A 25,559-nucleotide genomic window follows, 5' to 3' on the forward strand; every position below is an offset into this window, starting at 1 on the left:
CTCATACCATGGTCCAGGTTATGGACCCTACATCTTAGCCACACTGAACTGTAGTGTCTCTCGCCACTCTTTATCTGGTTGACTCTTCTGCCTCCCTTGAGCCCTCGCTAAATGTTGCTTCTCTCTTGTACCAGCCCCAACTCCCCCAGATGGAGCAAGGGCCTCCTCTGCATTCCCATAGTTCGCTGTCAACCTCTCTATTCTAGCACTTATCGCGTTAGAGTGTAATTGTTTGTTTATATGCCGGTCTCCCCATCTAGGCAGTGTTCTCCTGAAGGCTGGGAACTGGGCCTTATTCTTTTCGTGATCCTTGAACTGTGGTGTGGGCCTGGTGCCTAGTGGGTGCTCCATACATCTTTGCTGAGTGAATGAATGACTCCGACATGTGGCCACTTGGGCCTGGTCGTTGTCAGCAGCCGGCAAGACTTAACTTGAGAGGTGCATACAAAATGAAGGGCAGCCAGAGTAGCCGAAAAACAGGCCGCTCTGGTGACATCCTGAAAAATACAACACCGGAGAAGGCTGAGACAATGCTCCCACTCAGCCTTTTAACAAATGACTCTCCCTTCTGAGCAGCCCCTTTCTGTCTCCCTCCCATTCACTTTCGAAAGCCCAGTCATTGAAATGATTCTAATTATTCCTGGTCAGGGGCATATCCAGGAAACACTTAGTTTACAAGCAATTAAAATACACTAAAATAGATTTATGCAGGCTGAACCTGATCCTGCTGCTAAGAAGGGAGTACATGACTTACATCTTGGAGGGGTCTTTGCTTCCCGAGGTTGCTCTTTATCACTCTCTATCTGCTGTGCGAGTTTGGTGCTACCATGACAAACATCCGGAGGTCGTTCTGAAGGCGAGTGTGCTGTGAACGGTGCAAGGAGCCTATAGACTGTGTTCTTAACCTCAGCCAGCTGTCCCGTGAATGAGTGAGCTGCCGTTACTCACATCCACCCCAATGTGGGTGCAGGCTGGCTTGGCAGCGGGCAGCTCTGGGCAGTAGCAAAGCTCCCAGCGCTGTGCCTGGAAGCTTGGTTTCTGATAACACTGGACCCACTTGGAATCACTTCACCCTGCAAGGCTCAGTCTCCACGTTGGTAAAATGGGAACACAAATCTTTGCCCTGCCAACTTTAAAGGGTTGTTTATGAGGCTCGATGGAAGAAATTTGGTGAAAAGTTCTAAAGGCTGGACAAAGGGAGGGGGGTTTCACTTTCATTGCAAAAACTGTAACTTGTGACTGTTGGGTCCCTTCAGTACTCTAGAGGTGGTTAATGCTCTTCAGCAGGTTAGTAAAGGTATACTGTGGCTCGTCCCCTAAGAGTTTATTTAAGAGTTCACACAAGGACGATTCATTACCTCGCCATACTCAGACCAACAGTTTTTTTTTTTTTTTTTTTTAGTAATCTCTACACCCAATGTGGGGCTTGAACCCATGACCCCAAGATCAAGAGTTGCATGCTCTTCCCACTGAGACAGCCAGGTGCCCCAAACCAACAGTGTTTTTAATGTCCCTCTAATGAAGACGGCAGTCAGCAGCTACACAAACAGGCCATTTGGTTGAGAACAGACACGGGGCAGCAAAGGCCTAGCACATGGAGTCCAGGTGTCCTCAGAGATTTTGTGCTATCCCTCCCCACAGCAGGCCCCGCTTCCTCGGGTTTGACTCTAGGGAAAAAAAGTCCTCCTCCTTTTGCTCTCCAAGAAACCTAGAGCATATAGTTGAACCACTCAGGGGGCCAATGTGATCAGTGCAAAATTTAGAATGAACAAATTGAAACAACACATTTCAGCATCAGCTTTTAAGCTAACTGCAAAGGAACTACAAAAAAGCCAAAGGGCTGCCACAAAAGCAGGGTGGGGAAGCAAAGGTCAGGGCAAATCAGTAAACTAGAGTGATGGTCCACCTGGAAGTCTGCCTTTATAAATTATTAAGGCCTCGAGATACACTAATGGAAAGTAGTTTACCTTACAGCTGCCAAAGGGTCCTGGGTTCCTTCATGCTCCGTTGCATCTCCCTGTCTTTCTGTTCTTTTTGTAGACAATGCCCGGCCCTCCCTTCTCGGCCTAGACCCTTCTACTCAGGTTTCGAGACCCAGCTCGAAATGTAACATCTTTGAAGTCTTTGCTGACTTCCCAAAGGTGAAGTTCCTTGTTCCCTCCTCTGTGCCTCCACAAGGCCTTTTATAGCCCTCTGGCCCACTCTGGCATATTTGTTTACATGCCCTTCTTCCACATTTAGGCTGTAAGCGCAGCTCTCCGGAGCAAGAAGCCCATGGTAGCTTTACTTAGCACAGAGCAGGGCACAAAGATGGTCCTCGTTCAAGGCTGGCTGAACAAATGAGCATTTGAGCCTGCATGCACTGAATTCATTTCTTGAATCTGCACAGGACCCCAAGGGAATGTTCGTTAGGCAAAGATTTGATATGGTATACATGCTTCCTCCACACCGGTTTACCTGATTAGTGACTGCCTTGGTGCTGGCAAGCAGCAAGAAACCTGCTGGCAGAGGCAGCCTGACAATGTACCAGGGCCTGGGAGGCCTCCTGGTCCAGGCTATCAGCTTGGTTCCCACAGCTGGCAAATGTTGAGCTCCAACCCCCCCCCCCCCCCAGCTCTCACGTGCTTGCTTCTCAGGAAGTTGCCCAGCGGCTTCACATAGTACATTTGAAAATTGAAAACGCACCCATGAGGGGAGAGGAATGCCCATCGGACAGAGTCTGACCTGGCCTTGGCTCCCACAGAAGCTCCAGCTCAATAGCCACAGCCTCTGGTTCTCCTGGGTCTGCTCATGGCGAACTCGGTGACTTGGGACACACTGGCTTATCTCACATTCGCTGTCCCCCCAAATGGGGAGAATAATGAGGATGTTGCATGCATAGGGTCCATAAGAAGCTTGACTGAGATCCCCGTGGACAGGGAAAAGCAGCAGCTGATGCTGGCAGAGCCTGCGGGGTTTTGTTGTTTGGGTTGTTTCTGTTTGTAAGTGAATCATTCTACCTCAAGCCCAGATGTGCAGCCCTTGGAGGGGAAGAGAGGAAGGGCAGGCAGGCACCTCTGGCCTGGGCTGCAGCAGAACCAGTGCGCACAGACGTGGAGGGGATGGGATGGGATGGGATGGGAGGAGAGGGGATGGGATGGGGGGAGAGGGGATGGGAGGAGAGGGGATGGGAGGAGAGGGGATGGGCTGGGATGGGATGGGAGGAGAGGGGATGGGATGGGAGGAGAGGGGATGGGATGGGAGGAGAGGGGATGGGATGGGAGGAAAGAGGATGGGAGGAGAGGGGATGGGATGGGATGGGATGGGAGGAGAGGGGATGGGAGGAGAGGGAATGGGCTGGGCTGGGATGGGATGGGAGGAGAGGGGATGGGCTGGGATGGGAGGAGAGGGGATGGGATGGGAGGGGACAGGATGGAACTAGATGAGATGCTCAGCTGCTAGCTTGCCGACAGCTGGTCTCTCGCTCCCTGGTAGGGACCAGGAGCAACAAGCTCTGACGGCCGTGCGTACTAGAGCAGTTTTGAATGGAAATCGAATAAAACTTGTGACAAAGTCAATCTGACACATCTTAAATGAGACCACATAATGATTATTGTGCTGTACTGTAATTAGGCATAATGGAAAGCAGCTCCCAGGAATGGCTGTAATTATGATTGCATTTACACAGCTGAACCAAATATTTCTAAGGTCAGTCAGGATGGGGATGGGGGTTGGGTTGCCTGGACAGGAGGCAGAGCAGAAGGCTAGTTGCAAGGCATCTCTCTGGTTCTCCTTTTTCTCCCCTCCCCACCCCACTCTGAGGTTACGGGTCCCTACATCCCTTATTGGGGAACAAAGATCTGATGAGGGGTTTGGATGGCTAGCTTCCTCCTCCTGCTAGGGAGAGGCCACCCTGAAGCTCGTAGGGTTAGGAAATCTGGGATGTTCAGAGGGGCTTTGGGCTGATTAGTCCTGACTTCTATGAGGCCTGAAATTCTACCAAGTGGCCTTTACCCTAAAAAGTATATGCCTAATGTGTGGACCATGTTTGGATACTGATTTGAACAAATCCATACAGAACATATTTTCGAGACAATCGGGTAAAACTCAACAGTGACTGATATCAGATGATCTTAAGGAATTACTAATTTTGTTGAGTTTGATATTGGTATTGTAGTTATATTAGGAAAAGGTCCTTATCTGTTGGAGAAACATACTGAAATATTTACAGGCCAGAGATTGTGGAATGGGATGGTACCAGGGATTTGCTTTAAAATACTTAAATAAAAAAAAAATGGGGACTAGAAGAAATAAGAATGGCAGAATGTTGATAACTGTTGAAGCTGGGTGAGGGGTACATGGGGGGTTTGTTATCCTCTTCTCTCTGCTGTGTATATGTTTGAAAGTTCCCATAACAAAATGTTAAAAAAAAAATCACATACCCTAGACTGGTCTGGCAAGGATTCATACATTAGTGAAAATTAGTTTGATCATGCTAGCGACATACAGCAGATGCAGCAGGTGCGGGCAGCTATCAGGAATGAGATCTCTGGTTGGGCAGAGCCAGGAAGAGTGGGCAGATGTATGTTGGAACATGGGCCACTGTCAGGGAGTGTCAAGTCTCGGAAGGGCGGAGAAATGTGTGCGAGGGAATAGGGAATCTGAATGGTCAGGGTATGGTCTCAAAGTTCCGGGAGAGAAGGCAGGAGGTGAAAGAAGAGAGGAGACAGAGTGTGATAGGTGTTCAGGTCTATATGTTGGGTCACCCACTAGCCTGTAAGTTCCTGGGGGTTGGGCCTGGGTCTTAATGCTCTCTGTCTTCCCTACAGCTCCCAGGACAGTAGTTTATTTATTTCATTTCACTCATTCATTTACTTAAGAATGTTTATTGGGTGTCTACTATACTCAGGCGATACAGATGTGTGCCTATGGTAGGCAAAGAAGATAGAGCAGTGAACAAAACAAAGTCCTTGCCCTCAGGGAACTCACATTCCAGTGGGAAGAGACAGTACATAAACAACAAGGATATGTCAGATGGTGATAAATGTTGCAAAGAAAAATAATGTGGGGTAAGGTGGATCGGGAATGCTAGGTAGTATGGCACTTAGGCCCCTGTAGGCTTTTCCAGGTCCCCCTGCAGCCTGACTTTTGGTCACATTGGACTCCATGCCTGGGTTTCACCAAGGGCTCTTGGGCCCGTCAGCCTGTATACATACTTTAACCTCATTCTTAACTGTCCCCTCCTACACCTGATTAATACACATTCTTCCCTAGGTACCAGTTCTTTCAGGAAGCTTTCAGAGGTCCTTCCTTCTACCCATATCCACACTATCCCCCGGGTCTTCTCTGCTTCCACAGTACCCTTGCATGAATCTCTACTACAGTACTTGCCATCTGCATTATAATTCTCTTCCCTACTAGACTTTGAGATCTTTGAGGATAGAGAGTATGTCTTTCTATATCTATATAGCACAGGGCCTAGAACATAGTCGGGATCCCTATATGCTTAATGAATACGTGAATGAATGATGGATGAAAGAATAAATATGCTTCCTAGCAGAACATTGGAGACTTGGGAAGCATCCTTACCTTAAATCAAATGCTGGAGGAAGGAGAAGTCCTAGTGTGTGCTCAGACACCATAGGGAGAAGTGGGATCAGTATACTTGGATATGTATCAAACTTGATGATGATGATGATGATCATCATCATATTCACACTCAACATTTATTTCAGGGATTCTGGAGCCAGACCACCTGGGTTTTAATTTCAGCACTACCATTTGATAGCTGTGTGGTTTTGGGCAGGTTACTTACACTACCTGTGCCTCAGTTTTCTCATCTGGAAAATGGGGATGATGATAACACTATGTATTAAAATGAGATAAAGTTCTGCAAAGCACTTAGAATAGTATCTGGCATACAGTAAATGGTATATAAGGGTTTGCTATAATTATTTATTACTGTGAACCAGTGACTGTGCTAAATGCTTTATTTACTCATTCATGTACATTGAGCACAAGCCAGTGCTAGGCCCGAGGGAAAGAATGCTATCATGGAGTTTATATTTGACCTAACTTCATCCTCACACAATATAAAGGGAGGCCATGTGCATATCCCCATTATAGAAAGGAGGAAAGTGAGGCTTCAAACTGTTAAGTCACTTGTCCAAGGTCATAGAGCTCATGGTTGAATATTAGGATTCTATCTCTGATCTGTGTGACTCCAAAAACCACTGCTTTAGACCAGGGATTGGCAAATTTTGGCCCATAGGCCAAATCTATCCCCCTATTTTCTCCCCTTGAGGATATAATTCACCCTTTTAGAATATACAATTCAGATATTCACAAGTAGTCTATTTACAAGATTGTGCAACCATCACCACTAATGCTAGAATTTTTCATCACTCCAGGAAAAAAAACCCTGTACCCACGGAGCATTCATTTTCCCTTCCCCTTGGCCCTAGCAATCACTAATCTACTTCCTATCTCTATGGATTTGCCTATTCTGGACATTTAATATAAGTGGAATCATATAACATGTAGTCTTTTGTGTCTGGCTTCTTTCACATAACATGATGTTTTCAAGATTCATCCATGTTGTAGCATGTATCAGTACTTTGTTCCTTTTTATGGCTGAATAATATTCCACTGTATAGATAAACATTTGTTTATCCATTCAACAGTTGATGAATATTGGGGCTGTTTCTACTTTTTGGCTATTACAAATAATGCTGCTGTGAAATTTTATGTATAAGTTTTTGTGTGAACATACATGGTTAAATATCTAGAAGTAAAATTTCTGGGTCATTTGGTAACTTTATATTTAACTTTTTGAAGAACTGGCAGGCTGTTTTCCAAAGAGGCTGCACCATTTTACATTCCCACCAGTAATGTATGAGGGTTCCAATTTCTCCACATCCTTGCTAACACTTGCTAGTGTCTGTCTTTTTGATTATAGTTACCCTGGTAAGAGTGGAGTGGCATCTCATAGTAGTTCTGATTTGCATTTCTTTAATGACTAGTGATGTTGAATATTTCCTCACTTGTTTACTGGCCATTTGCATGTTTTCTTTGCAGAAATGTTGATTCATATCCTTTTGCTCATTTTTAAATTGGGTTATTTTGTTTTTTAGTATTGAGTTTGTAAGAGTTTTTAAAATGTATTCTGGATACAAGTCTCTTATCAGTTCTATGATTTGCAAGTAATCTCTTCCATTCTGTGGGTTGTTTTTTCACTTTCTTGACAGTATTCTTTGAAGCACAGAGGTATTTAATTTTGATGAAGTCCAACTTATCTGTTTTTTCTTTTTTCTTGTGGTGAGAGCACAATTTATCTGTTTTTTTCTTTGGTAGCATGGGCATTTGGTGTCATATTGAAGAAACTAATTCAAGGTTATGAAGATTTACACCTACATTTCTTCTAAGAGTATTATAGTTTTACCTTTCACATTTAGGTCTTTGCTCCATTTTGAGTTAATTTTTTGTATATGGTGTGAGGCAAGGGTCCAACTTCATTCTTTTGCATGTGGATATTCAGTTGTCCTAGCAGCATTCATTGGAAAGACTAATATTTTCTCATTGAATGGTCTTGGGACCCTTGTCAAAAATCAACTGGCCATAGATATATGGGTTTATTTCTGGACTCTCATTTTGACTCCACCGATCTATATGTCTCTCTGTATGCCAGCATCACTGTCTTGACTATTCTAAGTTTTGAAATCAGGAAACATGAACCCTCCAACTTTGTTCTTCTTTTGTTAAGATTGCTTTAGACATTCTGGGTCTTTTGCATTTCCATATGAATTTTAGGATCAGTTTGTTAATTTCTCAAAAAGAAACTAGCTGGGATTTTGATAGGGATTATGTTGAATTGGTAGATCAATTTTGGGTGCATTGTCATCTTAAGAATATTGTCTTCCAATCTATGAACACAAGATATATTTCCATACAATGGTGTCTTGTAGTTCTCAGTGTACAAGTCTTGCACTTCTTCTGTTTAATTTATTTGTATTTCATTCTTTTTGGTGCTATTGTAATAGGAATTGTTTTCTTAATTACATTTTTGGATTGTTCATTGCTAATCTATGAAGATACAATTGATTTTTGTATATTGATCTTGCATCCAGTAAACTAGCTGGACTCATTTTTTTTAAAAAGGCTTAATTTTTTAATAGATTTATTTTATTTTAATTCAGTTAGCCAACACATAGTACATCATTAGTTTCAGATGTAGTGTTCAACAATTCATCAGTTGTGTATAACACCCAGTGCTTATCGCATCATGTACCCTCCTTAATGCCCATCACCCTATTTATTTTAGAGAGAGAGAGAGAGAGAGTGCAAGCGAGTGGGGGGAGGGGCAGAGGGAGAGAGAGAATCTCAAGCAGACTCCATGCTGAGTGCATAGCCTGATGGGGGCCTCGATCTCATGATACAGAGATCATGACCTGAGCCAAAACCAAGAGTTGGGCATTTAATGGACTGAGCCACCCAGGCGCTCCTAAGAAAGGCTTAATTGTTTTAGAGCAGTTTTAGGTTCACAGCAAAACTGAGAGGAAGGTACAGAGATTTCCCATGTACTCATTGCCTCCACACATACACAGCTTCCCTCATTATCATCATCCCTTACCAGAGTGGTACATTTGTTATAATTGATAAACCTATATCCTTATCACCCAGTGTCCATAGTTTACTGTAGGGTTCACTCTTGGTGTACATTCTACAGGTTTGGGCAAATGTAACATGACATATATTCATCATAGTATCATAAAGAGTATTTTCACTGCCCTAAAAATCCTCTGTGCTCTGCCTATTCATCTCTGCCCCCATCCTCAACTCCTGATGTTTTTATGGTCTCCATAGTTTTTCCTTTTCCAGAATGTCATATAGACATTGACATCCATTGATACCTAATGTCAACTGGAATCATACGGTATATAGCCATTTCAGACTGCTTCTTTCACTTGGTAATATACACTTAAGGTTCCTCCAAGTCTTTTCATGACTTGATAGCTCATTTCTTTTTAGCACTGAATAATATTCCACTGTCTTGATGTACCACAGTTTGTTTATCCATTCGCCTACTGAAGGACATCTTGGTTGCTTTGTAGTTTTGGCAATTATGAATAAAACTGCTCTAGACATCTGTGCACAGGTGCAACTCTTTTTGGTAAATACCAAGGAGCACAATTGCTGGATCATAAGGTAAGAGTATTTAATTTTGTAAGAAACTGTCAAACTGTCTTCCAAAATGGCTGTACCATTTCACATGTACCATTCCCACCAGCAATGAACGAGATTTCCTGTTTCTCCACACCCTCTCTAGTATTTGGTGTTGTCACTGTTCAGGATTTTGGCCATATGGATGCATTTTTTAGCTCCAATAATGTTTTTGTGGATACCTTAGGATTTTTAATATTAAAAAATCATGTAAAAATTATATAATCTGCAAATAGCAGCAGCTTTACTTCTTTCTTTCCTATCTAGATGCCTTTTATTTCTTTTTCTCCAATTGCCCTGGCTAGAACCTCTAGAACAATATTGAATAGAACTGGCAAGAGTGGACATCCTTGTCTTGTTCCTGATCTTAGGAGGAAAGTTTTCCATCTTTCACCATTAAGTATGATATTAGATGTGGATTTTTCATAGATGCCCCTTATCAGGTTGAAGAAGTTCCTTTCTATTTCTAATTTATTTATTTATTTTTTTTATGATGAAAGGGTATAGGATTTTGTCAAATGATTCTTTTGTGTGTCTGTTGAGGTGATCACAGCTTTGTTTTTTTATTCTATGGATATGGTGTATTTCATTATTTAATTTTCAGGTGTGACAACAACTTTGCATTTCTGGAATAAATTGTACTTGGTCATGGTGTATGATCCTTTTTATATGTTGCCAGATTTGGTTTGCTAGTATTTTGTTGAGGATTTCTGTGTCTATATTCATAAGAGATATTGGTCTGTAGTTTTATTTTCTTGTGATTTTAGTTTAGTTTGGTATCAGGGTAATACTGGCCTCATTGAATCCATTGGGAAGTGTTACCTCCTTTTCTATTTTTTTTAAAAAGATTTATTTTTTGAGGGAGAAAGAGAGAGAGAGAGAGAGGAGAGGCAGAGGGAGAGGGAGAGGGAGAGAATCCCAACCAGACTCCCTGCTGAGCACAGAGCCCGACACGGGGCTCGATCCCAGGACCCCAGGATTATGACCTCAGCTAAAGGCAGCTGCTTAACTGACTGAGCCACCCAGGCACCCCCTATATATATATTTTTTTAATGAAGGATTGGTGTTAAGTCTTTAAATGTTTGGTAAAATTAACCAGTAAAACCAGATATGCCTGGTGTCTTCTTTCTGGGATTAAAAATATATATGTATAAATTCAATCTCTTTTACTTGTTATAGGTCTACTCAGATTTTCTTTTTTTTTCTTGAGTTAGTTTCTGTGGTATGTGACTTGCTAGGAATATGTCCATTACTTCTAGGTTATATAATTTGTTGGCATACAGTTTTTCATAGTATTCACATATACTCCTTTTTATTTCTGTAAGGTTGGTAGTAATGTCCTCATTCTCATTTCTGATTTTAATAATTTGAGTCTTTATTTTTTCTTGGTCAGTCTACCAAATGTTTGTCAATTTTGTTGATCTTTACAAAGATCTATTTTTGGTTTCATTGATTTTCTCTATTGTTTTTCCATTCTTTTTCTCACCTATTTTTGCTCTGATTTTTATTATTTCCTTTCTTCTGCTTGTTTTGGGTTTAGTTTGCTCTTCTTCTAGTTTCTAAAGATGGAAGGTTAGATTATTACTAATTTTTAAAAGATTTTATTTATTTATTTGAGAGAGAGAGTGTATGAGCAGGGGGAGGGGCAGAGGGACAAGCATGCTCCCCACTGAGTGAGGAGCCCCATGTGGGGCTCCATCCCAGGACTCTGAGATCATGACCTGAGCTGAAGTCAGGCGCTTAACTGACTGAGCCACCCAGGCACCCTGGAAGGTTAGATTATTGATTTGTGATCTTTCTATTTGTTTAAAAAAAAAAAAAGATTTTACGCATTTTATTTTAGAGAGGGGGAGCGGTAGAGGGGGAGGGAGAGGAAGAGGGAAAGAATCCCAAGCACACTCCACACTGAGCGTGGAGCCCAACGCGGGGCTCTATCTCTCGAGTCTGAGATCATGACCTGAGCTGAAACCAAGAGTCAGACACTTAACTGACTGAGCCACCCAGGCCCGCCAGTGATTTTTCCTCTTAACACAGAAATTCACAACTATAAATTTCCTTTTAAGCACTGTTTCCACTGCATTCAATAACTTTTGGCATGTTTTGGTTGATCCATTTCGAAGTCTTTCCTAACTTTCCTTGTGATAGTTTCTTTAACTTGTCAGTTATTTAGGAGTGTGCTGTTTAATTTCCACATATTTGAGAATTCCTCAAATTCTCTTCTTTTATTGACTTGTAATTTTATTTCTTTCCCTATAATTTCATTCCAAAATACTCTGTATGATTTCAATCCTTTTAAATTTATTGAGACTTATTTTGTGGTCTAACCTATGTTCTGTCCTGGAAAATGTTCCATGTGCACTTGTGTATTCTGCTATTGTTGGGTGGTGTGTTCTATATATGCCTGTTAGGTCCAGTGGTTTAGTATTGTTCAACTCTTTGGTTTCCTTGTTGATCTTCTGTCTAGCTGTTTCTAGTTGTTTTGTCTAGTTGAAAATGGAGTACTGGGATGCCTGGGTGGCTCAGACAGTTAAGTGTCTGCCTTCAGCTCAGGTCATGATCCCAGGGTCCTGGGATTGAGCCCCGCATTGGGCTCCTTGCTCAGCAGGGAGCCTGCTTCTCCCTCTGCCACTCCCCCTGTTTGTGCTCTCTCTCTGTCAAATAAATAAATAAAATCTTAAATAAATAAATAAAATGTTTATAAAAATGTTAAACTTTAAAGATTTATTTATTTATTTATTTATTTGACAGAGAGAGACACAGCGAGAGAGGGAACATAAGCAGGGTGAGTGGGAGAGGGAGAAGCAGGCTTCCCGCCGAGCAGGGAGCCCGATGTGGGACTCGACCCCAGGACCCCGGGACCATGACCTGAGCCGAAGGCAGATGCTTAACGACTGAGCCACCCAGGAGCCCCTAAAAATGTTAAACTTTAAAAATAATCTTAAAAAAATTTAAAACAAAGGTAAAAAAATTAAAAAAAAGAAAATGGAGTATTGATGTCTCCATCTATTATTGTTGAATTGTTTATTTCTTCCTTTAAATCTTTAGTTTTTACTTCATGTATTTTGGGGTTCTGTTGTTAGGTGCATATATATATATATTTATAATTGTTATATTTTCCTGACGCTTGACACTTTTACCCTCATAAAATATCTTTCATTGTCTCTAGTAACAATTTTTGTTTTATAGTCCATTTTGTCTAATATTAGTTTGGCCACCCAGCTGCCTTTTGGTTACTGTGTGTACAATATATCTTTGACCATCTTTTTACTTTCAACCTATGTGTAACTATGAATTTAAAGTATTTCTCTTATAAACAACATATAGTTGGATCATGCTTTATAAATCCATTTTGTCAATCTCTGACTTAATTGGAGTGTTTAATTCATTTACATTTAATGCAGTAACTGCTAAGGCATGGTTTATGTATGCCATTGCTATTTGTTTTCTATATTTTATGCTTTTCTGTTTCTCTATTCCTCCATTACTGCCTTCTTTTTAAAATTAAATACATATCTTCTGTGCCATTTTAATTTCCTTGTTGTTGTTGTAAATAGCTTTAAATGTATTGTGTGTGTGTGTGTGTGTTGAGTCTGCTTTTTTTTTGCTTAGTGGTTGACCTGGGAATTATAATTAACATCTTAACTTTTAACAATCTAGTTTGATTTAATACCAACTTAATTTCGGTATTATACAAATACTTTACTACTATACTGTCCCTTTCCCACACCACCCTTTTATGCTATTATTATCAAACAAATTACATCTTTATACATTATGTACTCATCAAAAGCAGATTTCTAATTATTGCTATAAGCAGTTGCTATTAAAAGCATATTAAGGGAAAAAGTTACAAATAAAATACATTTGTCCTTTTGTATTTACCTATGTAGTGACTCTTCCTGGTGATCTTTATTTTTCATATAGATTCAAATTATTATCGAGTGTCCTTCAGGATTCCCTTTAGTATTTCTTGTAGGGCAGGTTTAGTATTTCTTGTAGCATTAAATTCTCTCAGCGTTTATCTGTGAATGTCTTAATTTCCCCTTCTTCTTTTTTAAAGATTTTATTTATTTATTTGACACAGAGAGAGAGAGAGTACAAGCAGGCGGAGCGGCAGGCAGAGGGAGAGGGAGAAGCAGGCTCCCTGCCTGAGCAGGGGGCCTGATGTGGGGCTTGATCCCAGGACCCTGGGATCATGACCTGAGCCAAAGGCAGACGCTTAACCAGCTGAGCCACCAAAGTGCGCCTCCCTTCATTTCTGATGAATAGTTTTGCCAGATATAGAATTCTTGGTTGATGGGTTTATTTTTCTTTCAGCACTTTGAATATCTGGCCTCCATGGTTTCTGATCAGAAGTTAGCTGTTAATCTTATTGAGGACTCCTTATACATGATGAGTTTTCTCTTGCTGCTTTCAAGTTCTCTCTTTATCTTTGGGCAATTATGATGTGTCTCAGTGTAGATATCTTTGAGTTTATCCTACTTTGAATTTGTTGAGCTTCTTGGGTATATTGATCAATGTCTTTCATCAAATTTGGGAAGTTTTGGGCCATTATTTTTCAAATATCCTCCTTTCCTTCTGGGATTCCTGTTATGTATATGTTGGTACACTTGATAGTGCCGCACAGGTGTCTGAAGTTCTGTTAATTTTACTTTTATTATTTTTACTTTCAGCTCCTCAGATTGGATAATATCAACTGACCTGTTTTCAAGTTTGCTGATTCTGTCTTCTGCCTGCTGAAATCTGCTGAACTCCTCTAGTGAATTTTTCATTTCAATTATTGTACTTTTCAACTCCAGAATTAGCATTTGTATTTTATTTTATTTTATAATTTTTGTGTATTGCTATTCTTTGGTGAGAAATTGTTCTCATACTGTTCTTTAATTCTTTGCATATATTTTAAAGTAGCTGATTTAAAGTCGTTGTCTAGTAAGTCCAACATGTAGCCATTCTTTGGGACAGTTTATGTTGATTCATGTTTTCCAGTGCACTGACCATACTTTCTTGTTTCTTTACCTGTCTTTAATTTTTGTTGAAAAGTGGACATTTAAAATATAATGTGGTAAGTCTGAAATCAGATTCTCTCCCTCCCCAGGGTTTGTGGTTGTTGCTGGTGGTATTTATTTGTTTAGTGACTTCTCCAAATTGATTCTATAAAGTTTGTATTCTTTGTAATGTGTGGCCACTGAAGTCTCTACTTGGGTAGCTTAATGTTCAGCTAATGGTTGGACAGAGATGTCCTGAAATGCCTATAAGTCTACCAGTCTTTGCCAAGAGGTTCTGTGTGCATGTTGGAGGCACACCCTCAACATTCAGCCAGGCAGTTCATCACTCTTTCTTAGCACTTCACTTGTACAGAGCTCAAAGGTCAGCCAGAAGCCTTTCTCAGGTCTTTTCTGAGCATGCACAAAGCCCTAGTTCTGTGCATGCGTGTCCCCTCCTGGATTCCCAGGAATATGTTGAAGCTTTTCAACGTCCCTATAGACCATCTCATTCCCTAGCTTTTTCTTTTAAGCTTTTTGATTAGCCCAATGTTTGCCCAAACTGTTATCTACTGCCTCAGGCAGCTGTGCAGTTAATCATTTGCATCTAATTGTTTTTGACAAATGCCCAAGGGAAAAAGTTTTTTCACACCGAATAAGCTCTTAAGTCAGGTCTAATCAATAAAGCCTTGCAAGTGGTGTCTTCCAGGGAACAACCAGACAGGTCAAATAATAATTCTCTGGGAATGAGGCTTTGAAGGAGCGCCAACACTGTGCAGCTCCCTCTGGTGGCTGCCAGGCCTCTGGTTTTCACCATTATTGTGGGCTGCTGGTTTTCAAGGCTACTACCTCTACCTGCTTTCGTAAACAAAGTTTTATTGTAATCCAACCAAAATTGTTCACTTATGTATTGTCTGTGGCTGCTTTTGTGCTCACAACAGTAGAGTTAAAAAGCAGGACGGAGACCATATGGCCCGAGAAGCCCAGAATATTTAGTATCTGGCCCTTTACTGCAAAAGTTTTCAGCACCTGCTCTAGACTAGTGCTAGTTAGTAGAAATATAACGTGAGCCACATATGCAATTTAAAATTTTTTGAGCGGCCACATTAGAAAGTAAAAAGAAACAGGTGAATTTAATTTTACGAATATATTTTATTAACCCACTATATTCAAAATATTACTGTTTCAACATATAACCAATATGACACTATTAATGAGATATTTTACATTTTTTCTAAGTCTTTGAAATCCAGTCTATTTTTACACTTTTAGCACATCTCCACTAGGACCAGCCACATTCCAAGTGCTAGTGGTTACCATACTGAAAAACAGAGCTTTCGATCCTTGCTACTCAAGCGTGGTCCCTGGACCAGCAACATTGTATCACCCGGAAGCTTACAGGAAAGCCACAATCTCAGGTCCCACCTCGGACTTATGGACTTACGGAATCAGAAATTGCGTTTAACAGGCCCTAGGTAACTCACATGCATATTGAAGATTGAGAAATAAAGGTCTATAGCACTTCGCTATTCTACCTTTCTTTGGGATAAAGGCCCAGCGTGCCTGAGGTATTATTCTAATATAAAATATCACCCTCTGGTTAACTTGTCATTCTGTTCGCTAGATCCTGGGTGAATTGGCTGAAAATCAGTCAAGTAAGGTGACTGTGTGCCAGACACTGCAGTGTCTAGGCACTGTGGGATTTGCTATGCTGAAAAGGACGTGGTTCCTGCTTTCAGGGAACCTACCACTGCCAAAGGATGCCTGGAGAATAATACTCTACACAAGACGTCCAGTCTTCCTCCCCACTAAATCCTCTAAATAACTTCTCCATCTCAAATGTAAATGTGGCAACTGGGCACAGGATTGCTCAAGCAGGCATTCAACTCAAGAGGTTCATGGGACAGAAACAAAACAGTTTCACTCCATTTGAAATTGGCTCATGGCAATGGTCTGAAGCAAACACTCAGGCTTTAGGACGTGAACTCAATGGGTTCTTCTGAAAGGGTAGCAGCCCTGTGTTTGTATAACAGGAAAGTTATAACATTCATCATGCTCAGATTCAGGAACTGTGCACTCACGTCAAGAGAAACCTGACAGTCTGATTTCCAGGTTCCAGTGACTTAGAATAGGAATTCCTATTTAAAGCAAAGAAAATAAGAAATGAGGAAGTGCCAGTCCTTGTTTCTCTGTGTAGGTGTTGACAAGCTATTAAATCATTAGGTTGTCCCTTGCCAGAAGCAGCAGAATAAATCTTGGAAGTTGACAAATGGTCAGCAGCTCTGTGTGTGCCTGCACACTCCGAGGCACACACAAAGGGCACACTGTTTCCCTTGGTTTATCTCCTGGCTGTGTAAATATTTCATCTGACATTTGGATTGGATTCTGAGCTAGTTTCCCACCAAGCTGATGGTTTTTTAATCTGCTTTCATCAGCCTACAATAAACTGTCTAACCTGTCTGCACAGCGCAGTGTCCTCTGCCCACTGGCAAACAGAACAAATGGAACCAGGAGATCCCCGACATACTTTTCTCAGATGTCTGAAGATGAGGAATTGCACCCAAGCTCCGCTCAAGCCAGAAACACAAGCTATGAGGCACTTGCCTCATCCCGTTATACCAGCACCCGTGAGCCCTTCCCACACCAGACCCCTGCCAGCAGGAGGTCATAACACATAACTTGGGCCTGCCATCCTATTAAGACAGATCTTTGGCTCAGCCTAATTGCGCCACTGCCAAAGATGAGGATGGCTGTAATCTCATTCATTCTGGGTTGTATTCATGCTGGCTTCCCTTCAGTTTCAGATGAATTCCTTTGGTTGTCCCAAATGTAGGAAATACTGTGATAACTTAAACCACCAATTACTGACTCAGAAAGCTCCTATATGGTAACGAAAAGAAAAGAGATACTACTATAGGCTGCAGTGTGATGACCGCTGAAAACTTCATGCTAAGTGAAAGAAGCCAGTGACCAAAGACCCCATACTGTAGAATTCCATTCATATGAAATATCCAGAACAGGAAAATCTATAGAGATAGAGAAGAGATTAGTTGTCACTCGGGTTGCTGGGGAGAGGAACGGAGACTGACTGCTAGTGGGTATGGAATTTCTTCTAGAGGGGGATGAAAATGTTCTGGAATTAGATAGGGGTAACGATTGTACAACTTTGCGGATATACTAAATACCACTGAGGTGCTCATTTTAAATGGGAGATTTTTAAGGCATGAAAATTATATCTTGATAAAGTTGTTTAAAAAACTTAGGGTCATTAAATGATCTCTTTTCTCTCTCCCTCCCCCCCCCATCCCCGGCAAAGCTCCTATAAATCAGTATTCTCAGCTTTGCTATTTTGTATTCTATTTACAGGAGAAAAAAGCAAAAGGAAGGCATGCAAACTGGTACTAGGAAAGGTATAGGCTCAGAACAATCTATCCAGTCTACTGCTACAATCTTCTACCACTCATTCATCCATCCAACCATTCATTCATTCATTAATCTGCTACATACTAGGCATTGAGGATAGATACAGCATGAATAAACCTTGCCCCTTCTATTAGGAGTTTATGATAATAATGTTCTTAACATGGACCCTGAGATCCCCAATTCGAGAATTGCCTTTTGAATAACCAAAAATTAAAATATGTTAATTACAATGTTAGTGTTATTCATATTCCATTGTTTTTTTGAAACTGGGAATTCATGGACGATACTCTTCTTTAATTTTCAGTACCTGAAGTGTAAACTATCCTAGGAAATTTATACTAATAGTAAAGCAAAATATTTAAAGAGCAAGGAAGGATGCAAACTTCCTGCTTCCCCAAGATGTTGTAAGCAAGAGTACTTAATGAATTAGCCAAACCAGAAAGGTGACAGCATGTATTTCAAGGTTTCCTTCTTTAAAAGGAATTGCTTTTGTGAACCCACAGGATTTATTAAGAAGTGGTCTTTTCCTTTTTATGTCAATGTAAATAAAATTGTATATCTGCTGTAGTACTTCCGGTGTTAGTGTTGTGAAAGCTGGTACAAAGGAACCCAATGGTTCATTTCTGCAGGCAGTGTGTTCTTTTTTTTTCTTAATATTTTATTTATTTATTTGAGAGAGAGAGAGAGAGCAAGCGAGAGCAAGAGAGCATGAGCCGGGGGAGGGGTAGAGGCAGAGGGAGAAGCAGGCTCTCTGCTGAGCAGGGAGCCCGATGTGGGGCTCGATCCCAGGACCCTGGGATCATGACCTGAGCCGAAGGCAGACGCTTAACTGACTGAGCCACCCAGGCGCCCCCAGGCAATGTGTTCTATGGAGAAATAACGTTTGGTCTTTGGAGTCAGGCAGGCCTGGGTTCAAATCCTGGCTCACATTTTAAAATTCAGGCCTTTATCATCTCTTACCAGCTTCTGAGCTGTTCTTCCTATCTCTCAAAGTCATCCTTTGTACAGCAGTCTCACGTAAACTTTCAGACATACAAATTGGATCTTGTCACTCCCTTACTGTAAATGCTTTAGTGACACTTCATCTTTGATGGGAGCATCTGAGCTCCTTCGCGTGACTCATAAAACATTGGCTCCGTAGCTTGGCCCCACCATACCTTCCTAGCTACTTCTCTTACCATTCTCCATCTTACTTTTTTCCACATAATTGTTTGTAGTTACACACACGCACACACACCCACACCCACCCATTCCTCTACTTGGGCTGTTATGCCCTTCTAGAACCACTTTCCACCATTCTGTGCCTGATTAACCTTGAATGAGGTTTGCCTAGCTGGTGTTGAGGACAGGCTCTCCAGCCAGATGCCCTGATCTAGCTTTCTTCCCCCTTAACTTTGGAAGCTAGATTAAAGGCAGTTGAGATATTGACAATAACTGCAAAAAGCCCACTAAATTCTAGCATAAGCTACTTTAGAAGCATTTAATTTAAAAATCCCAGTAATAGATGCATACGCTATGGAATTCCAAAGGTGGGAAAGGATATTTAGTAAAAGAATAATCTCTGACATGCCCTAGACACCCAGTTCCCTTACCAGCATGTTCCTGACTCTTTCAAGAGGCAAACTGCGTATGTAAGCATAAAAATACAATTTAACAAAGTATGGTAACACTCTACATAGTGTTCTGTACTTACCCTTTTCATTTAACCATATTATCTTGCAGATCCTTCCACAATGTGCTGTATTTAACCAATCCTCTGTTGGGAAGCATTTAGATTGTTTCTAAACTTTGATAAAGCTACTTCTTAAAGACCTCTTTCACTATTCTTGTAGTGAATCTGCTCACCAGAAGGGAATTTTTTTAAACCTCAATTCCTTTATATTCTTTTTCATTAAAAATTGCATTTACCGTGCTTTTGCTTTCTAATTACAAAGGTACTCCATTTCATTTGTAGGAAACTTGAAAGTTATAAAAAACACACAAAGACACTAAAAAGGTCACTTATATTTCTAATACTAGTTAACATTTTGATGAATGTGCTTCTAGTATTTTTTCTATTCGCGTATCTATACTCTGCAAAAGGTCTACTCTCACATTTGTGGGGGAAATATGTGATAAGATATAGTCAAAAAAAGGGGCGCCTGGGTGGCTCAGTCATTAAGCGTCTGCCTTCGGCTCAGGTCATGATCCCAGGGTCCTGGGATCGAGCCCCGCATCGGGCTCCCTGCTCCGCGGGAAGCCTGCTTCTCCCTCTCCCACTCCCCCTGCTTGTGTTCCCTCTCTTGCTGTCTCTCTCTCTGTCAAATAAATAAATAGAATCTTTAAAAAAAAAAAGATATAGTCAAGAAAAGAATAACGGCTTACCATGTTTTAGTCACTAAAGTACCTTAATAGGTATATACCAGTCTCCTCATTTTACAGATAGGGAGACCGAGGCCCAAAGAACTGCTCAGAGTCACACAGCTTAGGAAGTAAGAGAGCTGGGATTTGAGCCTAGATTTGTCAGGCCCCAGGTCATGCTCTTACTCACTGTACTCACCGCCTCTGCCAGACTGCAGTGTCTAGAGAAATCGAAAATGGATAGACCCTATGACCCAGAAATTACATTTGCAGCTCTGTGTTCTACAGAAACTTGCACACGCGCCAGAGGAGACAAGTACAAGAATGTTCACTGCAATTGACTGAATTCGGTGGCAAAAAACCCAGACTGATCCAAATGTCCATACAGATATGAATGGATAAATAAAATAGGATATTCATGTTACGGATATTATGGATAGCTGTATCTATGGATATTACAGAGCAGTTAAATGGACTGAACTAGATCTATATGGACAGATCTCAAAAACAACATTGAATGAAAAAAGCAGGTTGCAAAGTATGAACATGATGATACCATTTGTGTAAATAAAAGAACAAAGAAACCACTAAGCCACTCACCTCCCTTCCCTATACCAAATCTTGTTTCTGATTACCGTGAAGATGGACTGGAAAGATACACATCAAATTCATGATGATGGCTGCCTTTGGGGAGTCAGGAGCAGAACAGGACTGGGGATGAGGGTCACAGAATATTCAACTTATCTATAATAATTTATTTTTTAAGAAAAGACATAAAGCTAAGATAAAATCTTAACCAATTTTAATTCTGAATAGTGGGGACATGTGCATTTGTTATAGTCCTCTGTTACTATACTCTATTTATTTATTTATTAAGACTTTTATTTATTTATTTGAGAGAGAGAGAGCAGAGAGAGAGCACGAGCAGGGCAAAAGGGGCAGAGGGAGGAGAAGCAGGCTCCCCGCTGAGCAGGGACCGAGCCCAAGGCAGAGGCCCAACCGACTGAGCCACCCAGGCGCCCACTATACTGCATTTAAAAAATACTATCAGCTACTGTTTACTGGGCACTTACTATGTACCTGGTATAGTTCTAGACGTTTCACATTGGTTGATTCATTAAACCCTTACAAGCACCCTATGAAGTAGGAACTATAGTAGCTCCATCTTACAGATGAGGAAATCGAAGCACAGAGAGGTTAAATAACTTCCCTGGGTCACACAATTACTAAGCGGTGGGTGTACCTGGCTTCAGGAACCATGCTTTTACCCTTTACCCTTCTAAAAATTCTCAAACACCAAACAAAACAGCACAATACTGAGGAAATGCAAAGCGGGGGAATGAACACTGTGCAGTTATTACCCCGCCTGCCACTTTCTCTTTGTATTTGCTGTATGAGTCTGGGGGTGGCGGTGAAGGCTTCTCTCTGGAGCTGACCTGGTGCTAGCTCCAAGTAGAACAGCAGGGACCTCTCTCTCTTGAGGGACTCAAACCCCAAACTCCACTCCCCCTCAAAAGCAAAGCTAAACAAGACAAAATATCAGGCTGAGCAAAATGAGGTAGGCCCAGCTGGGGGCACTGCAGGGCACACACTCAACTCGAGCCTGTGTGTGAACTGGAATTTGCAGGAGGTAGCTAAGCCTAGTCCCTAGACTACAAAAGGTTGGGCAAGGAGAGCTGGCAGCCAAAGACGGTAGAAAAAGGAGACTGGGAGGAAAAAGGGCAAGCCTTTGCTTCTTCCTACGGCAGAAGGAAACGGGTAAACGGGTACCTGGTGCTTGAGGAGTGGGATAGGAGGATAAAAGGGAAGGATAAAGGCGGGAGGGGAGAGTTCTGTAGTTCTCTTCCTGCCATAGCCTCTGGTTTTAGTAGCGTAATCCACCCCCTCGCCACTCCCCGAGGTCCTCATCAAAGCAGATCCCAGGCTCCAAATAAATAACAGACAAGAAAACAGTGGGGTGGAAAGAGATGAAGAAGGCCCTGCTGGAAAGAGAGTCTCAAGAGCAACAGTCAATCATCTGTGCAACAACAGCAGCAGACCATTGGGAGGTTGTGCAGTGGCGAGGAACTCAGATTCCAGAGCCGGCTGGCCTGGATTTCAATCCTGGTGCTGCCACTGATTCACTCTGCCGACATGGGCAAGCCGTCTGTGAAGTGGGGATAATGACTGAATTGTTGGGGCTACAACTGTTGAGCATCTAAAGCACTTAGAACAGTGTCAGGCACTTGGTAATCACTCTACGAGTATTTGCTATTATTATCATCATTTTATCTGAGTACCTACTTGTTTCCAGGCACTGTGGTAGGAATTGGGGATGGACAGAAGAATCAAACACAGTTTTTGCCCTTGCATTTTGTCTAGTTGGGGAAACGGATGAGGAAATGCATTATAATGCAGTATGGTAAGGTCTCAGATAATTCTGTGTGTCAGGTTCTTAGAAAAAAGAAGTGACTGGGGCACCCGGGTGGCTCAGCCGTTAAGTGTCTGCCTTCGGCTCAGGTCGTGATCCCGGGGTCCTGGGATCGAGCCCCGCATCGGGCTCCCTGCTCCGCGGGAAGCCTGCTTCTCCCTCTCCCACTCTCCCTGCTTGTGTTCCCTCTCTCGCTGTGTCTCTCTCTGTCAAATAAATAAACAAAATCTTAAAAAAAAAAAAAAAAGAAGTGACTAACTCTGGAGGGGAGGGGTGGCCGGAGAGGACTTCACAGATGACATGGGAATTGGAGCTTGAAGGAAGAGTAGGATTTCCTCAGGCAGCCACGTGGGAGGAAGGATTCTTGGTAGAAGGAATATCTTGGTCAAGGGCATGGCTAGAACCATGGTTCAAGAGGTAGGGCAAGTATAGTGGGAAAAATAGATCAGGGCCCAGTTTAGAAGGATCCTGTGTACTCTGCTAAGAATTTTAGACCTGTAAGCTCTGGGAAGGTGTGTGTGCGTGTGTGTGTGTGTGTGTGTGTGTGTGTGTGTTTGAAGCAGGGGGTAGCATGATTAAAGTTGTATTGCTCAAAAGTAACTGATATGAAGGATAGATTATGGATGGAAAAACTGGAAGGAGGGAAACCAGTTAAGCTGCACTCACGGCTGCATCCCCAACCCCCACCTCCTCCTCCAGTGTTCCCTTTATCAATCAACCATTCACCCAGCTGCCCAAGAAAGAACCTTGAGGTCCTCCATGACACTTTTCTCTTTTTCACCCCTACATGTAATCTGTCAATAAGCCTTGTTGGTTCTACCCCAAGGTGCGTTTGAAATCTAGATCACCGCAACAGCCTCCGAACTGGTCACTCGATTACCACTGGAGTGCTTTTCTCTAATCTATTGTCTACGCAAATGCCAGAGATGAAACACGCACACACACACGTTAGGGACTGGATTGTGTCCCCCTTAAATTCATGTTAAAGCCCTAACCCCTCATGTGACTATATTTAGAATAAGGAAGTAATTAAGGTTAAATGAGGTCATAAGGGTAGAGCTCTCATCCCGTAGGATTAGTGTCCCTATAAGAAGAGACATCTGAGCTTGCCTGCATGCTGTCTCTCTCTCTCTTCCTCTTTCTTTCCCCCCTGTGTTCATGTGCTGAGGAAAGGCTATGTGAGAACAACGTAAGAAAGTGGCCGTCTGTAAGCTAGTAAGAGAGCTTTTACTAGAAACAGACTCTGCTGGACCTTGATTTGGGACAACTAGCCTCCAGAACTGTGAGAAAATACATTCTGTTGTTTAAACCTCCCAGTCTGTGACATTTTGTGATGACAGGCGGAGCAGACTAATATACACACACATGCACACACACACACACATCACACACGTACCGAACTGTGGTTTTCCCTTGCTTAAAACCCTTCCCTAGTTGCCAATTACTTGGTGCTTGGAAGACCGCATCCTTGCCATGGCCTGCGAGGTCTTGTAATAACTGGCCTCACGGCTCCCTTTCCAACCTCACCCTAGATTTCCCAGCTCCAGGCTTACAGTCTCTCCCTCAGTTCTTCAATGGAGCACTGCTTTATTCTCGCCCGGGGCCTTCACACAGGGTGCTTCCTCAGCCAGGAAAGCTCTGCTTCTAGGCTCTCTGCCTACCTAGTTGTCTCCACTTGGCCTTCAGAGCTCGGCTTTAATTTCACTGCAGTCTTCCAGCTGCTTCCCCAGATTAGGGCAACTTTCCATGTCATGTGCTTTCAACTTTCTCTACTCTGCTACTTGGTAGCACTCATCTTGGTTGGATTTAAGTAATGAATTTGGTAAGCGAGTTGTTTAACGTTGTCCTCCAACTAAAATGTAAGCACTTAAGTGCAGGATTCATGTCAACCTTTTTAGCCACTGGATTCCTGAGTGTGTGGCACAGAGTAAGCACACATTACCTGTATGAGCGAGGGAGTGAAGGAGACTATTGCAATGGTCCAGGCAAGAGCTGATGTGGGTATAAACCACAGCAGTGACACTATGGTGACTGGAATAGAGGTGACAACTTGTCCCCCCCCCCCCAAAAAAAGCTTTAATGACTATATTCTGTATCCTGTATTTAAAAATGTTAGTAGTGTCAGGAAAAAATTTTAATTAAGCAAAGAAAAGTCATCTTCTTTTACTCATAACACTTGGATGGTGCTATGGACTGAATGAACTGTGTCCTCCCCCAAATTCATATGTTGGAGCCCTAATATGCAGTGTGACTGTATTTGGAGATGGGGGTCTTTGTAAGACACTTAGGTTTATATGGGGTCATGAGGGTGGGATCCTCACGATGGGATTAGTAACCTTCTAAGAAGAGACATCAGAGAGCTCGCTCACTCTCTCTCTTTCCTTCCCATGTGAGGACAGAGAAAGAAGGCAGCTCTCTACTAGCCAAGAAGAGAGCCTTCACCAGAAACTGATCATGCTGGCATCTCGATCTTAGACTTCTAGCCTCTAGAACTGTGAGAAAATAAATTTCTGTTGTTTAAGCCACCCAGTTTACGTTGTTTTGTTATGGCAGCCCAAGCTGACTAATATACTTAGCTCTGGCTTTGGCATTTGTCCTTGTTTATGTGCCGTCTTGTGTAATTTTTCTCTAATTGTTTTTTGGGTCCAGCTTCTGCCTCCCCAGTGGGCTAAAAGTCCCTAGAAGTCATGGACCATGCCCTTCAAATCCCCAGAAGCACCTGCGATCGAATTGGGCACTCAGTGGTAGTCAGTACGTGCTTACAGAAGGAACGGATGCAACGGCTCAGGGAGACCGGCTGAGTGTTCACAGCTAGGAATGAGTCCGTAAGACCCAGGTTCAAAAATCTCGCCTTGTCACTTACTAATGCTGCCCGGAGCACTGACCTTGTGCGAGGTGCTTCATACACACTGACTCATTCGATCTTCACAGCCACCCTGCAAACTGCATATGAGGATCACTGTTGTAGGCATGAGGAAACCGAGCTTCTGAGAGACTGGGTAAATTACCCAAGGTCCCACTGCTATTTAGAAGATCAGAATCCCAAACTGTTTGGCTCAAAAGCCCATGTTCTTTCTACTGTGCTACAGGCTCCAAAAGAGGATAAAGGTTAACAGCTAGAAAGAATAACTTCTTACACTGAATTTCACAAGACTCCATTCATCAGGGACAAAAGTCCTTGCCTTTCTTTGGGGAAAAAGAAAGCT

At 42.1% G+C, this 25,559-nt stretch overlaps 1 protein-coding gene across 2 annotated transcripts in view; it reads right to left on the minus strand.

Annotated features, from left to right (window-relative positions):
* The window catches only part of HDAC8 (histone deacetylase 8), a 214,356-nt gene that overhangs the window by 38,352 nt on the left and 150,445 nt on the right, over window positions 1–25,559 (minus strand). The gene's annotated exons all lie outside the window — the stretch shown is intronic.

Source organism: Mirounga leonina, unplaced genomic scaffold (genome assembly GCF_011800145.1).
Source record: "Mirounga leonina isolate KUSES-001 unplaced genomic scaffold, KU_Mleo_1.0 Mir_204, whole genome shotgun sequence".
Lineage (NCBI taxonomy): Eukaryota > Metazoa > Chordata > Mammalia > Carnivora > Phocidae > Mirounga > Mirounga leonina.